Below are 16269 nucleotides of genomic sequence, written 5' to 3'. Positions count from 1 at the left end.
TACTCTGTTATAAATCCTCTGAGTACTGTGTGGTGTCAGCATTACTGATCCAGGGATGACCTCGGAGCACAGAGATCAGACTGTTTGAGGTGTGGTCGCTACAGAGATGGTATCAGAGCACACGCTGACTGTAGGACACGACCACTAAGCTAAAGACCTACATCACTATTCATTCTCTTCTTTTCTGACCTCTCATCTTTTCTACTCTTTAGGATGGCGGATGCAAAGAACAAGTTCACGCAACCGGATGACGATACACCCTTTGGACGTCACTTGAAGGAAGTCACTAGATACCTGAACATAAGAGCACCAAGCTTCACCGGAACATACAACGCCACTTTACCTGAAGAAGAGCGCTGGATGATTCAAGTTCAAGTTCCAGGAAGGACGTTCATGCCAGTCAGTAAGCCCATAGAGTTTTCTTTTGATGCACCAACTTGGAGTCTAGGAAAGAGCATGACAGCTCACATCGCCATGGGACGCATTGGAGAAGTCTACCGCAATGATCTCAAGGATACTATCTACCAGATTTGTGGGCGCCGAGATGAGCACTGGGAGATGATCAGCACCAAAAAGGATAGATCAATTGCAGCTTTTATCCAGGAGTTAAACCATCACATTCGACGACAGGAGAACCAGATGTGTGCCGACATGATAGATTTGAAGAAGGCTAAGACAAGAATCAAGGAACTGGAGGAAGAACTCAAGGCTACACGTGAAGATTATGAAGAGGAAATAGAAGTACTAGCGGAGAAGAATGACGATCTAATCAAGAAGATCGGGATATTTATGGGAGGCCCTACACCAGTAGATGAAGACAAAGAACCCAAGGAGATTAGCCTGGAAGACTACATCATCATCGACGACACCGACTCGAACCCAGATGACAGCGATGATGACTATGTTGATGAAGCCGGAGCAGATATCATGGAGTCTGCAACCGAAGAATATTTCTAGTAGACCACCTCATCTGTAGTAGTAGTCCACCATGTAAATATAGTAGTTCGAGAACTTTTGCGATAGTTAGATCGATTGTATGCCCTTGTTTGATTGAATGAAGTGAATTGTTTGCTTTTGCCTCATGTGCATATGGGTAGTGTTTTCTCTTTAGACCCCCCTCTATTCTTACATCTCATCTTTTCTAAACCCTCAGATGCCTCCGAGACGTGACCCCGGATTTACCTTTCCACCGGAGCTCACCCAGTTGATCCAGCAGCAGAACACATTGATGCAGTTGCTAGTTCAGAATCAGAATCAGGGGAACAACAACAACAACCCACCACCACCACCACCACCTGTTGATCACTTAGCCCGTTTTCTTAGGCTGAATCCACCGGTGTTTCCAGTAGCACTGAGCCAATAGTAGCAGATGATTGGCTCCGCAAGACAGCTAGAGAGTTGACCACAGCAGGATGCACAGATGCGGAGAAGGTGAAGTTTGCCGCACATCAGCTTGAAGGACCCGCAGCATCATGGTGGGAGAATTTCACATCCACTTTCCCTGTCGGCACTGTCACATGGGACCAGTTTCAGCAGGCCTTTCGTACTGCCCATGTTTCAGCTGGAGCTATGACCATGAAGAAGCGTGAGTTTCGCAACTTGCGCCAGGGAGGACGGACAGTTGGCCAGTATGTGGAGGACTTTAGTAAGTTAGCACGTTATGTCCCAGATGACGTTGCTATGGATGCAGCTAAGCAGGAGAAGTTTCTGGAAGGACTAAATGATGAGTTGAGCATGTAGTTGATGGTAGCAACCTTCAAAAACTACCAGGAGTTGGTAGACCGTGCTCTTATGATTGAAGGCAAGAAGCAGCAAATTGAGAATCGCAAGAGGAAGTATGGACAAGGGAAGTACAATTCAGGAGCTCAGCAGAAGCCACGTTTTACCCCTAGACCGGGAGGACATTTTTAGCATACCCATGAAGGATGTAGCTCGCACAATCACAATGGCACCAAAAATGGTAATGGCAATGGAGGAAGCAATGGCCAGAATCGCACCGACCCGTCAACCCCAGCCAAGAAGGACCTGAGCCAAGTCACTTGCTTTAAGTGTCAGAAGACCGGACATTATGCCAATGAATGTCCTGAAGGCCAGAATGGCAATGGAATTTTTGGGAAGAAGCCGAACCCTTTCAACAGGGGACAGGTGAACCACGTTAACGTGGAGGAGGTTGAAGAGCAGCCAGATGCCGTAATCGGTAAGTTTTTGGTTAAACATTTACCGCACTCGTTCTTTTTGATACTGGTGCATCGCATTCATACATATCAAGGGGATTTCTGGATAAGTATAACCTTCCCACTAAGGTTCTTAGGACACCTATGCTAATAAGCTCACCAGGAGTGGAGTATATGGCCAGTCAAGGATGTTTTCAAGTGCCATTGAGTATAGGTAGGCATGTGTTTCCCTCGGATTTAATCATTTTGGAATCACAAGAATTGGATGTAATTCTGGGTATGGATTGGCTGTCGATGTATGGAGGAAACATCGATTGCGCCAGTAAGTCAATTTTGCTTACCACCCCAGAAGGGAGAAGGATCAAGTATGTATCCCGGCATGTGCCAAAAGGGACTCAAGTAAATTGTTTAACAGGAGTTGTACAGGAGGAAGTACCAGTGGTAAGGGATTTCCCTGAAGTATTTCCAGAAGAGTTGCCTGGCATGCCACCAGATAGAGATATTGAGTTTTTGATTGAGCTATTGCCAGGCACAGGGCCAATATCGAAGAGACCATACAGGATGCCTGCAAAGGATTTGGTGGAAATTAAGAAGCAGATTAAGGAGTTACTGGATAAGGGTTACATTCGCCCAAGTTCTTCACCTTGGGGATCGCCAGTACTTCTAATGGAGAAGAAGGATGGATCATTAAGGATGGTTGTTGATTATCGAGGATTGAATGAAGTAACCATCAAGAACAAGTACCCACTACCAATGATCAATGATCTGTTTGATCGATTGCAAGGAGCTAAGGTATTTTCCAAGATCGATCTGTGATCAGGATACCACCAGTTGAAGATTCGAGAACAGGATATTCCAAAGACAGCATTTACCACCAGATATGGGCTGTACGAGTATACCATTATGTCATTTGGTCTGACTAATGCACCTGATTATTTTATGAACATGATGAACAAAGTGTTTATGGAGTTCTTGGATAAGTTCATTGTGGTGTTCATTGATGATATCCTGGTTTACTCGAAGACTGAAGAGGAGCATAAGGAACATTTGCGATTGGTACTTGAGAAGCTCAGAGAACATCAGTTGTATGCCAAGTTCAGCAAATGTGAGTTTTGGTTGAAGGAAGTAGGATTCCTCGGACACGTTATATCTGGAGAAGGAATAGCAGTTGATCCCACTAAAGCTGATACCGTGACCAAGTGGGAAGCACCAACCACAGTTGGAGAGATAAGGAGTTTTCTTGGACTCGCAGGATACTACCGGAGATTCATTGAGAATTTCTCCAAGATTGCAAAGCCTATGACGGAGTTATTAAAGAAGGATACCAAGTTCAAATGGACTGAAGAGTGTGAGGCTAGTTTCCAGGAGTTGAAGAAACGTTTGGTTACTTCACCAGTGTTAATTTTGCCAGATCAGACCAAGAATTATGAGGTGTATTGCGACGCTTCACGTCAAGGACTTGGAGCAGTGCTTATGGAGGAATGGAGAGTTGTTTCATATGCTTCAAGACAGCTTAAGCCTCATGAGTTGAATTATGCTACGCATGATTTGGAATTAGCAGCCGTAGTGCATGCACTGAAGACTTGGAGACCTTTTCTGATTGGAAATCATTGTGAGGTGTACACGGATCATAAGAGTTTGAAATACATCTTCACACAGAAGGAGTTAAACCTCAGACAAAGGAGATGGTTGGAGCTCATCAAGGATTATGATATGAGATTGCACTACCATCCCGGAAAGGCTAATGTAGTAGCTGACGCATTGAGCCGTAAGAGCCATGTCAATACGTTAATGACAGGAGAAATACCAAGGGAGTTAGCCGAAAATCTTCGAGAGTTATGTTTGGAAATAGTTCCGAGAGGCTATGTAGCAGCATTGGAGATTCAGTCAACCTTGATGGATAGAATCAGAGAAGCTCAGAGGACTGACAAGGAGATTGCCTCTATTAAGGAGAAACTGAGCAAAGGAAAGGCTAAAGGATTTCGTGAGGATGAGCACGACACCCTATGGTTTGAAGACCGTGTTTATGTGCCTAATAATTCGGAGATCAGGAAGTTGATTCTGCAAGAGGCACACGATTCACCATATTCGATTCACCCAGGAAATACCAAGATGTATTTGGATTTGAAGGATATTTTCTGGTGGACCGGAATGAAGAAGGATATTGCGGAATATGTAGCAGTTTGTGATGTATGTCAAAGAGTAAAGGCAGAGCATCAGAAGCCAGCAGGATTGCTACAACCATTGCCGATACCCGAATGGAAGTGGGATAAGTTAGGCATGGATTTTATCATGGGATTACCCAGGACTCGTTCAGGCCATGACTCGATTTGGGTTGTAGTTGATCGATTGACGAAGGTAGCTCATTTCATCCCGGTAAAGACCACTTACACCAGTGCTAAGTTAGCAAAGATATACATGACCAAGATCGTATGTCTGCATGGAGTTCCGGGGAGTATCGTATCAGATAGAGGAACCCAGTTTACCTCAAAGTTCTGGAAGCAGTTGCATGAAACCTTGGGTACTAGGCTAGAATTCAGTACATCATTTCATCCACAGACAGATGGACAGACCGAGAGAGTCAATCAGATTTTGGAGGATATGCTGAGAGCTTGTGCACTAGATTACGGATCTAGTTGGGACGACAATTTGCCATATGCGGAATTCTCTTACAACAACAGTTACCAAACCAGTTTAAAAAATGGCCCCTTTCGAAGCCTTGTACGGAAGGAGGTGCAGGACACCGTTGTCATGGGACGAAGTTGGAGACCGCCAGTTGTTTGGACCTGATTTGATTAAAGAGTCTGAACAGAAGGTGAAATTGATTCGCGATAGGCTCAAGATAGCCCAATCCAGACAGAAGAGTTATGCAGATTCTAAACGCAAGGAGACTATTTACAAAGTTGGAGATAGAGCTTATCTTCGAGTATCTCCACTTCGGGGAACAAAGCGTTTTGGGGTTAAAGGAAAGTTAGCGCCACGATTTGTAGGACCATACCGAGTTTTGGAGCGTATGGGAGAAGTGGCCTACAAGTTGGAATTGCCCGAAGGATTGTCAGGAGTTCATGATGTGTTCCACGTTTCTCAATTGAAGAAGTGTCACGCAGAGATGGCTGACATACCTTTGAGAGACATAGTGCCATTGGAAACAATTCAGTTGGACAATGATTTGACCTATGAGGAGAAACCAGTTAAGATTCTCGAGTTTGCCAGCCGAGTCACTCGCAGCAAGGTTATCAAGTTTTGCAAGGTTCAGTGGAGCCACCACACAGAGGATGAAGCCACCTGGGAGCGAGAAGAAGATTTGCTCAAAGATCACCCTCACCTATTTTTTTAGCCAACCCGAATCTCCAGGGCGAGATTTGTCTTAAGGGGGGTAGGTTTGTAACATCCCAAATTTTCAATTTGGAATGTTATACATTAGATCATAAATGTATATCATATTTTATTTGCTTTTGGTTTTGATCCTAGAAATTTCTACGCAACTCAAGGACCCACGGAGAGAGTTGGGGAATTCATTATTTTCATATTTGAGTTTTCTCAAATTTTGAGAATAGGATCATTTGATTTTATTATTTTATCATCAAATATTTCTATTTCAAAAATATGAGAGAGGGAATAAAATGACTTTCCCAAAATAAAGAAATATTGAGGATTTAATAATAAAATCAAATAAGATTTATTTTCGGAGTTTTTCGTTATTTTATTTGAATTTAGGAAAAATGTGCGCTTTTCAAAATTGCATTTAGGCCCCAAATAAATGTTCACCTTGTGCGGCTTGATTTTAGAAGCCCGGGAAAATTTATTTCGGGATTTTTGGAGTCCGTTTAGTATTTCTTTTTATTTTTCTTCTGCGCGTAATTATTTAAAAAAAACAAACTGACCTAACGGGCCGTGTCCGACCCGGACTCCTGGCCCGCTAGGCTTTATAAGCCGGGGGGGGAGGCCCAGTCGAAGCCAAACCCTAGCCCCAGCCCCGAGCCGCCCCCAGCCCAACGCCGCCGCCGCCGCCCGCACGCGCCGCCGCCGCCGCCCGCATGCTCCGCCGCCGCCGCCCGCACGCGCCGCCGTCGCCGCCGCACGCCGCCCGAGGTCGCCTCGAAGTCCGCGCCGATTTTTTTATTTTTTCTGAAAAAACCGTTTGGTTTTTCCGTCGGTTTTTTGTCGGTTTTTTTAGTTTCGGTTTTTTTAATAGATCGGGTTTTCCGATTTATTTAATTAGCGAGCGTTCGTCTGTTCGTTCGTTTGACGAACGTTCATCGTTTTTTTTTCTCGGATTAAATCCACGATTTTTCTGATCGCGATTTCTGATCCGATTTTCTTTTTAGTATAACTTTTCGCTCGTTTATCGGAATCAGGCAATTCAAGCGCCTGGAGTTTCGTCTACCTATGCATTAGATGAGTACTTATTGTATGCTTGTTTCTTGTTTGCGATAGAGTACCCGGAGTGCGCCGCCTGTTACTTCGAATCTCTAGGTTTCGCGGATCATCAGCAAGGCAAGTAACACTTTGATCATACCTTTTCTACTACCCAATTTTATTGCATTAGATCAATCCTCAAACATTGCATGATTAGGATCTAATTAAATTGTGGGATGGGAAGTAGTTGAGGTAGTACCTATCACCTGTTATATATCAAACCTTTGGGAGTTACTTCTACGTTTGCTTATTGTGCCATGCTATGCTAGTAGACGTGGATTGGGTGAGTGATATCCATGACAGATGTGAGTATTGTTAATTAATGGTTTATATAAAGGTGGCAACTTAAACACACATCTGGGTGGATTGAGGCACCTGGGTAATCCAGGACTTGCCTGTTTTCTTTTGGACCGCCACCCAGGCTCAAAGGGATCATGAGATTTTTCATGCTAGAAACTTCCGTGTGCAGCCACAAGCTATTATGGCTCTAGCATAGTTGACTAAGTCGTGCGAACTCTTACAGTGGTAGACTAGCAGATGTAGGGGATGTAGGTGGTACGGTGTACCCGATCGTAAGGTGCGAGCGCTTCTGAAAGACTATGTCTCGGTCATCCGTCTTCTCAAACACCCTGTAGTGCGAGAAACCAAACGGAGGCGATCGAGTCTTGTGGGGAAAAGTGCGCAAACCTCTGCAGAGTGTATTAAACTAATCATGATTAGCCGTGTCCCCGGTTATGGACATCTTGAGTATCTAGTACCTGGATTATCATGTGAATCTCAACATGTTACTCTAAATCAATTTTGTTGGGTTTTGTTTAATGATGATGCTTAATTGGGATTGAGAATGCTGTCAACCATTCTCAATGTTTAACAACTACCATGATAGTTAAATAAATTTATTCCTTTGCAGTAGGGAAAAATTGGTTTTACGCAAAACTATAACCATAGAGCTTTCCACCAGCCAAATATGCATATAGTATAGCTGTTTCATTCCATTACTCTCTATGTCTTACATTGCCAGCATATTCCATGTGCTGACCCGTTTCGGGCTGCAACGTTAATGTTGCAGACTTTTCAGACGACGATTAAGGAGTTTTAGGTCGTGGTTCTATACTCAGTGATGCCGATGGAGTTGGTGGACTCACTTATCTTCCAAGCCTTCTGTTGTTATCGTTATTAGATGGCTTTTGGAGTTGATGGACTCACTTATCTTCCAAGCCTTCCGCTATTATCGTTATTAGATGGCCTTAAGCCATATTTATTGTAATAAGTTCTCTATGGAGACACTCGATGTAATAAGTGTGTGATTGCTACTCTGTTATAAATCCTCCAAGTACTGTGTGGTCTCAGCATTACTAATCCAGGGATGACACCGGAGCACAGAGATCAAACTATTTGAGGTCTGGTCGCTACAGTTACAAAGGAGGAGATACACATATCCGTATTGCCTAGCTTGCCTTCCACGCCAAGTAGAGTCCCATCCGGACACGGGACGAAGTCTTCAATCTTGTATCTTCATAGTCCAACAGTCCGGCCAAAGGATATAGTCTGGCTGTCCGGAGACCCCCTAATCCAGGACTCCCTCAATTACCAACCTACGGTCTGCCTTTTCTTCCATGAAAAATACTCCTTCTAATGCTAATATTGCCAACTTGATGTATGTTCCTAAAAAATAAGGGTGAAACTTCTAGTAAGGGAAGTGCGGACCTCAAATCCATAAGTGTTCACCCCAACTTTCTCACTATCCTTAAGGAACCTTTTGCTACAAATGATTTTCTCGATTTTGTGCCTAGGAATTAGATAATTAATAAAAATAAATAAACTCCTAGGAGTTATAGGTGTCTTATTGAAGAATTGCCTACCCAAGATGGCAATACGTAGATCTATCCTTGCTTTTATGCCTAGCTAAGGGCGTTAAACGATAGCGCTTGTTGGGAGGCAACCCAATTTTATTTTTATTCCTTGCTTTTGGCTCCTGTTTAGTAATAAATAAATTATCTAGCCTCTTTTTGTTGTGTTTTTTGTGTTTAATTAGTGTTTGAGCCAAGTAGAACCGTTGGGAAGACTTGGGGAAAGTCTTTTTGATCTTGCTGTAAAAACAGAAACTTTAGCGCTAACGAGAATTGCTGCCATTTTTTATTGGAGAGTGATATTTAGTTAATTATTTTTGCAGATGATTAATAGATAAATTCCTCACTTCCGTCAATTTAGTTTAGAATTTTTGGGGTTCCATAAGTGGTCGAAACCTACATATTACTACAGAATGTTCTGTTTTTGACAGATTCTGTTTTTCGTGTGTTGTTTGCTTATTTTGATGAATCTATAGCTAGTGATAGAGTTTATGAACCATAGAAAAGTTGGAATACAGTAGGTTTAACACCAATATAAATAAAGAATTAGTTCATTACAGTACCTTGAAGTGGTGGTTTGTTTTCTTTTACTAACGGAGCTCATGAAGATTCTACCTTGAGTTTTGTGTTGTGAAGTTTTCAAGTTTTGGGTAAGGATTTGATGGATTATGGAACAAGGAGTCGCAAGAGCCTAAGATTGGGGATGCCCAAGGCACCCCAAGGTAAAATCCAAGGACACCAAAAAGCCTAAGCTTGGAGATGCCCCGGAAGGCATCCCCTCCTTCATCTTCGTCTATCGGTAACTTTACTTGGAGCTATATTTTTATTCGCCACATGATATGTGTTTTGCTTGGAGTGTCTTGTATGATTTGAGTCTTTGCTTTACAGTTTACCACAATCATACTTGTTGTACACACCTTTTGGGGGAGACACACATGAATTGGAATTTATTAGAATACTCTATGTGCTTCACTTATATCTTTTGAGCTATATAGTTTTTGCTCTAGTGCTTCGCTTATATCTTTTAGAGAACGGCGGTGGTTTTATTTCATAGAAATAATTGATCTCTCGTGATTCACTTATATCATTTTGAGATTTCTTTAGAACAGCATGGTAATTCACTTTGGTTATAAATTTAAAATGCTAAGAGAAGTTGGATGCTTGATAGATGGTTTTGAGATATAAAGGTGGTAATATTAGAAGTGTGCTAGTTGAGTAATTGTGAAATTGATGAATACTTGTGTTGAAGTTGGCAAGTCCGATAGCATGCACGTATGGTAAACGTTATGTGACAAATTTGAAGCACGGGGTTTTCTTTGATTGCTTTCCTTATGAGTGGCGGTCGGGGACGAGCGATGGTCTTTTCCTACCAATCTATCCCCCTAGGAGCATGCACGTAGTGCTTGGTTTTGATGACTTGTAGATTTTTGCAATAAGTATGTGAGTTCTTTATGACTAATGTTGAGTCCATGGATTATACGCACTCTCACCCTTCCACCATTGCTAGCCTCTTCGGTACCGTGCATTGCCCATTCTCCTTGAGAGTTGGTGCAAACTTCGCCGGTGCATCCAAACCCCGTGATATGATACTCTCTATCACACATAAGCCTCCTTATATCTTCCTCAAAACAGCCACCATACGTACCTATTATGGCATTTCCATAGCCATTCCGAGATATATTTCCATGCAACTTTCCACCATTCCATTTATTATGACACGCATCATCATTGTCATATTGCTTTGCATGATCATGTAGTTGACATCGTATTTGTGGCAAAGCCACCATTCATAATTTTTTCATGCATGTCACTCTTGATTCATCGCAATCCCGGTACACCGCCGGAGGCATTCACATAGAGTCATATTTTGTTCTAAGTATTGAGTTGTAATTCTTGAGTTGTAAGAAAATAAAAGTGTGATGATCATCATTAGAGCATTGCCCCATGTGAGGAAAGGATGATGGAGACTATGATTCCCCCACAAGTCAGGATGAGACTCCGGACGAAAAAAAAGAGGCCAAAAAAGGCCCAAATAAAAAAAAGAATAATAATAATAAAGAAATGAGAGAAAAAGAGAGAAGGGACAATGTTACTATCCTTTTTCCACACTTGTGCTTCAAATTAGCACCATGATCTTCATGATAGAGAGTCTCTTATTTTGTCACTTCCATATACTAGTGGGAATTTTTCATTATAGAACTTGGCTTGTATATTCCAATGATGGGCTTCCTCAAATGCCTAGGTCTTCGTGAGCAAGCGAGTTGGATGCACACCCACTTAGTTTCTTTGATGAGCTTTCATATATTTATAGCTCTAGTGCATCCGTTGCATGGCAATCCCTACTCCTTGCATTGACATCAATCGGTGGGCATCTCCATAGCCCATTGATTATCTGCGTCAATGTGAGACTTTCTCCCTTTTTGTCTTCTCACACAACCTAAATCATCATATTCTATTCCACCCATAGTGCTATGTCCATGGCTCGCGCTCATATATTGCGTAAAAGTTGAAAGAGTTTGAAAAGGCTAAGTATGAAACAATTGCTTGGCTTGTCATCGGGGTTGTGCATGATGAGAGCATTTTGTGTGATGAAAACGAAGCATGGCCAAACTATATGACTTTGTAGGGATAAGTTTTCTTTGGTTATGGTATTTTGATAAGACATAATTGCTTGATTAGCATACTTGGAGTATTACTATTTTTATGTCAACAATAAACTTTTATCTTGAATCTTTCGGATCTGAACATTCATGCCACAATAGAGAAAAATACATTGAAGAATATTCTAGAAAGCATTCCACACCAAAAATTCTATTTTTATCATTTACCTACTCGAGGACGAGCAGGAATTAATCTTGGGGATGCTGATACGTCTCCAACGTATCTATAATTTTTTATTGTTCCATGCTATTATATTATCTGTTTTGGATGTTAATGGGCTTTATTTTACACTTTTATATTATTTTTGGGACTAACCTATTAACCGGAGGCCCAGCCCAAATTGCTGTTTTTTGCTTATTTCAGTGTTCCGTAGAAAAGGAATAACAAATGGAGTCCAAACGGAATGAAACCTTCGGGAACGTGATTTTTGGAACAAACGTGATCCAGAGGACTTGGAGTGGACGTCAAGCAATCAATGGGGCGGCCACGAGGCAGGGGGGTGCGCCCTCCCCCCTCGTGGGCCCCTCATGGCTCCACCGACCTACTTCTTCCTCCTATATATGTTCACATACCCCGCGAACATCCAGGAGCACCACGAAACCCTATTTCCACCGCCGCAACCTTCTGTACCCAAGAGATCCCATCTTGGGGTCTTTTCCGGAGCTCCGCCGGAGGGGGCATTGCTCTCGGAGGGCCTCTACATCAACTCCATGGCCCCTTCGATGATGTGTGAGTAGTTTACCTCAGACCTACGGGTCCATAGCTAGTAGCTAGATGGCTTCTTCTCTCTCTTTGGATCTCAATACAAAGTTCTCCTCGATTCTCTTGGAGATCTATTCGATGTAACTCTTCTTTTTGCGGTGTGTTTGTCGAGATCCGATGAATTGTGGGTTTATGATCCAGATTATGTATGAACAATATTTGAATTTTCTCTGAATTCTTTTATGTATGATTGGTTATCTTTGCAAGTCTCTTCGAATTATCGGTTTGGTTTGGCCTACTAGATTGATCTTTCTTGCAATGGGAGAAGTGCTTAGCTTTGGGTTCAATCTTGCGGTGCTCGATCATAGCGACAGAAAGGGAAATGACACGTATTGTATTGTTGCCATCGAGGATAAAAAGATGGGGTTTATATCATATTGCATGAGTTTATCCCTCTACATCATGTCATCTTTCTTAAGGCGTTACTCTCTTCTTATGAACTTAATGTTAGGAATTAATTAATTAGGTTAATTAACTATTAATCACTGCTATGTTGGTGCCACTTTTGTTAACTGCCTCCTTTTGTAACCGCCTTGTAACCTGGGTATAAATATCCCAATCTTCAATCAATAGAATAACTGTTCCATCATTTGCTCCTTCCTCTCTCGTTTTACTTTCACACGTTATCATGCACTTTTCCTCTCCGCTGACAAATGGCCACAGGAGAAGAGAAGAATTCCTGTCACTGCCGATTCAATTAGCCATATTCCCGTCCATGGAAAAAATCAGTGGACATGCGTCTGTAAAAGAGGAAAACTGGATCAGGACATTCTTCTATTTGTTTTTGTCTTCTTGCAATCAATCAAGGATCTAATAACAAGTACTGTTTTTGCAAATTGCTTCATCCGGCGTATGCTCGTGGTGAGATGGATTGATTGCTACTCAAACAGAAAGAGGAAGGAATTCTCAATCAAGAAGAAAAGAAGAATCACAATCAAGAACAAGGCTAGAAGATGAGGAACAAACTCCAACAAACTTGTTCCTCACAAAAATAAAACTGTCCTAGGGTTGAAATTTCCTCTATATGCATTGTTACCAAAATTGTTCCTACCAACAAAATTCACATCCATAGATTCATGATTATTCTCAATCAAAGTAGACAAGGGCATATCATTAGGATCATAAGAAACACTCTTATTAGCAAATAATTTCATAAGTTCATCCATCTTTCCACTCAAAACATTAATTTCTTCTGTCGCATGCACCTTTATATTAGTAGATCTTTCAGTATGCCATTGAGAATAATTAACCATAATATTATCTAGAAGTTTAGTAGCTTCTCCTAAAGTGATTTCCATAAAATTGCCTCCCACGGCCGAATCTAAAAGATTTCTAGAAGCAAAATTCAATCCAGAATAAAAATTTTGTATAATCATCCACAAATTTAAACCATGAGTAGGGCAATTACGTATCATTAGTTTCATTCTCTCCCAAGCTTGTGCAACATGTTCATGATCAAGTTGCTTAAAATTCATAATATCGTTTCTAATAGAGATGATCTTAGCGGGAGGAAAATACTTAGAGATAAAAGCATCTTTGCACTTATTCCATGAATCAATAATATTTTTAGGCAAAGACGAAAACCAAGCTTTAGCACGATCTCTAAGTGAAAAAGGAAATAGCTTCAATTTAACAATATCATTATCCACATCTTTCTTCTTTTGCATATCACACAAATCAATGAAGCTATTTAGATGGGTAGCGGCATCTTCACTAGGAAGGCCGGAAAACGGATCTTTCATGACAAGATTCAGCAAAGCAGTATTAATTTCACAAGATTCAGCATCGGTAAGAGGAGCAATCGGAGTGCTAATAAAATCAGTGTTGTTGGTATTGGTGAAGTCGCATAATTTAGTATTATCTTGAGCCATCGTGACAAGCAAGCAAACTAACACACAAGCAAAAAAAACGAGCGGGCAAAAAGAGGCAAATAGAGAAAGAGATGGAGGATAGAGAGCGAGGGCGAATAAAACGGCAAGGGTGAAGTGGGGGAGAGGAAAACGAGAGGCAAATGGCAAATAATGTAATGCGAGAGATAAGGGTATGTGATAGGTACTTGGTATATTGGCTTTTGCGTAGACCTCCCCGGCAACAGCGCCAGAAATCCTTCTTGCTACCTCTTGAGCACTGCGTTGGTTTTCCCCGAAGAGGAAGGCATGATGCAGCAATGTAGTGTAAGTATTTCCCTCAGTTTTTGAGAACCAAGGTATCAATCCAGTACGAGGCTACGTGCGAGTCCCTCGTACCTACACAAAACAAATAAATCCTCACAACCAACGCGAATAGGGGTTGTCAATCCCTACACGGCCACTTACGAGAGTGAGATCTGATAGACATGATAAGATAATATTTTTGGTATTTTTGTGGTAAAGATGCAAAGTAAAATAAAGGCAAAGTAAAAAAGCAAAGGAAATAACTAAGTAGTAGGAGATTGATATGATAAAGATAGACCCGGGGGCCATAGGTTTCACTAGTGGCTTCTCTCGAGAGCATAAGTATTCTACGGTGGGTGAACAAATTACTGTTGAGCAATTGACATAATTGAGCATAGTTATGAGAATATCTAGGTATGATCATGTATATAGGCATCACGTCCGAGACAAGTAGACCGACTCCTGCCTGCATCTACTACTATTACTCCACTCATCGACCACTATCCAGCATGCATCTAGAGTATTAAGTTAAAAACAGAGTAACGCCTTAAGCAAGATGACATGATGTAGAGGGATAAACTCATGCAATATGATGAAAACCCCATCTTGTTATCCTCGATGGCAACAGTGCGTGCCTTGCTGCCCCTACTGTCACTTGGAAAGGACACAGCAAGATTTAACCCAAAGCTAAGCACTTCTCCCATTGCAAGAAAGATCAATCTAGTAGGCCAAACCAAACTGATAATTCCAAGAGACTTGCAAAGATAACCAATCATACATAAAAGAATTCAGAGAAGATTCAAATATTGTTCATAGATAGACTTGATCATAAACCCACAATTCATCGGTCTCAACAAACACACCGCAAAAAGAAGATTACATCGAATAGTTCTCCACAAGAGAGAGGCAGAACATTGTATTGAGATCCAAAAAGAGAGAACAAGCCATCTAGCTAATAATATGGACCCATAGGTCTGAGGTAAACTACTCACACTTCATCGGAGGGGCTATGGTGTTGATGTAGAAGCCCTCCGTGATCGATGCCCCCTCCGACGGAGCTCCGGAACAGGCCCCAAGATGGGATCTCGTGGATACAGAAAGTTGCGGCGGTGGAATTAGGTTTTGGCTCCGTATCTGATCGTTTGGGGGTACGTAGGTATACATAGGGGGAAGGAGTATGTCGGTGGAGCAACAGGGGGCCCACGAGGGTGGAGGGCGCGCCTGGGGGGGGGGGGTAGGCGCGCCCCTACCTCGTGGCCTCCTCTTTTGTGTCTTGACGTAGGGTCCAAGTCTCCTGGGTCCTGTTCATTGAGAAAATCACGTTCCCGAAGGTTTCATTCCGTTTGGACTCCGTTTGATATTCCTTTTCTTCGAAACCCTAAAACAGGCAAAAACAACAATTCTGGGTTGGGCCTCCGGTTAATAGGTTAGTCCCAAAAATAATATGAAAGTGGATAATAAAGCCCAATAATGTCCAAAATAGTAGATAATATAGCATGGAGCAATCAAAAATTATAGATACGTTGGAGACCTATCAAGCATCCCCAAGCTTAATTCCTACTCGTCCTCGAGTAGGTAAATGATAAAAAACAGAATTTTTGATGCGGTGTGCTACTTGGCATAGTTTTAATGTAATTCTTCTTAATTGTGGTATGAATATTCAGATCCGAAAGATTCAAGACAAAAGTTCATATTGACATAGAAATAATAATACTTCAAGCATACTAACAAAGCAATTATGTCTTCTCAAAATAACATGGCCAAAGAAAGTTCATCCCTACAAAATCATATAGTTTAGTCATGCTCCATTTTCGTCACACAAGAATGCTCTCATCATGCACAACCCCGATGACAAGCCAAGCAATTGTTTCATACTTTAGTAATCTCAAACCTATAAACTTTCACGCAATATATGAGCGCGAGCCATGGACATAGCACTATGGGTGGAATAGAATATAATGAGGGGGGTTATGTGGAGAAGACAAAAAGGAGAAAGTCTCACATCAACGAGGCTAATCGATGGGCTATGGAGATGCCCACCGATTGATGTTGATGCAAGGAGTAGGGATTGCCATGCAACGGATGCACTAGAGCTATAAATGTATGAAAGCTCAACAAAAGAAACTAAGTGAGTGTGCATCCAACTTGCTTGCTCATGAAGACCTAGGGCACTTGAGGAGGCCCAATGTTGGAATATACAAGCCAAGTTCTATAATGAAAAATTCCCACTAGTATATGAAAGTGATAACA

At 41.8% G+C, this 16269-nt stretch overlaps 1 protein-coding gene across 1 annotated transcript in view; it reads left to right on the top strand.

Moving 5' to 3' along the window:
• LOC147971555 (putative B3 domain-containing protein Os03g0621600) overlaps positions 1-16269 on the top strand; it is a 118856-nt gene that overhangs the window by 64913 nt on the left and 37674 nt on the right. The window lies entirely within an intron of this gene.

This window comes from Triticum urartu, chromosome 5A (assembly GCF_056163025.1).
Source record: "Triticum urartu cultivar PI428250 chromosome 5A, HENAU_Tu73, whole genome shotgun sequence".
Lineage (NCBI taxonomy): Eukaryota > Viridiplantae > Streptophyta > Magnoliopsida > Poales > Poaceae > Triticum > Triticum urartu.
This window is presented reverse-complemented; position numbering and strand designations above follow the sequence as displayed.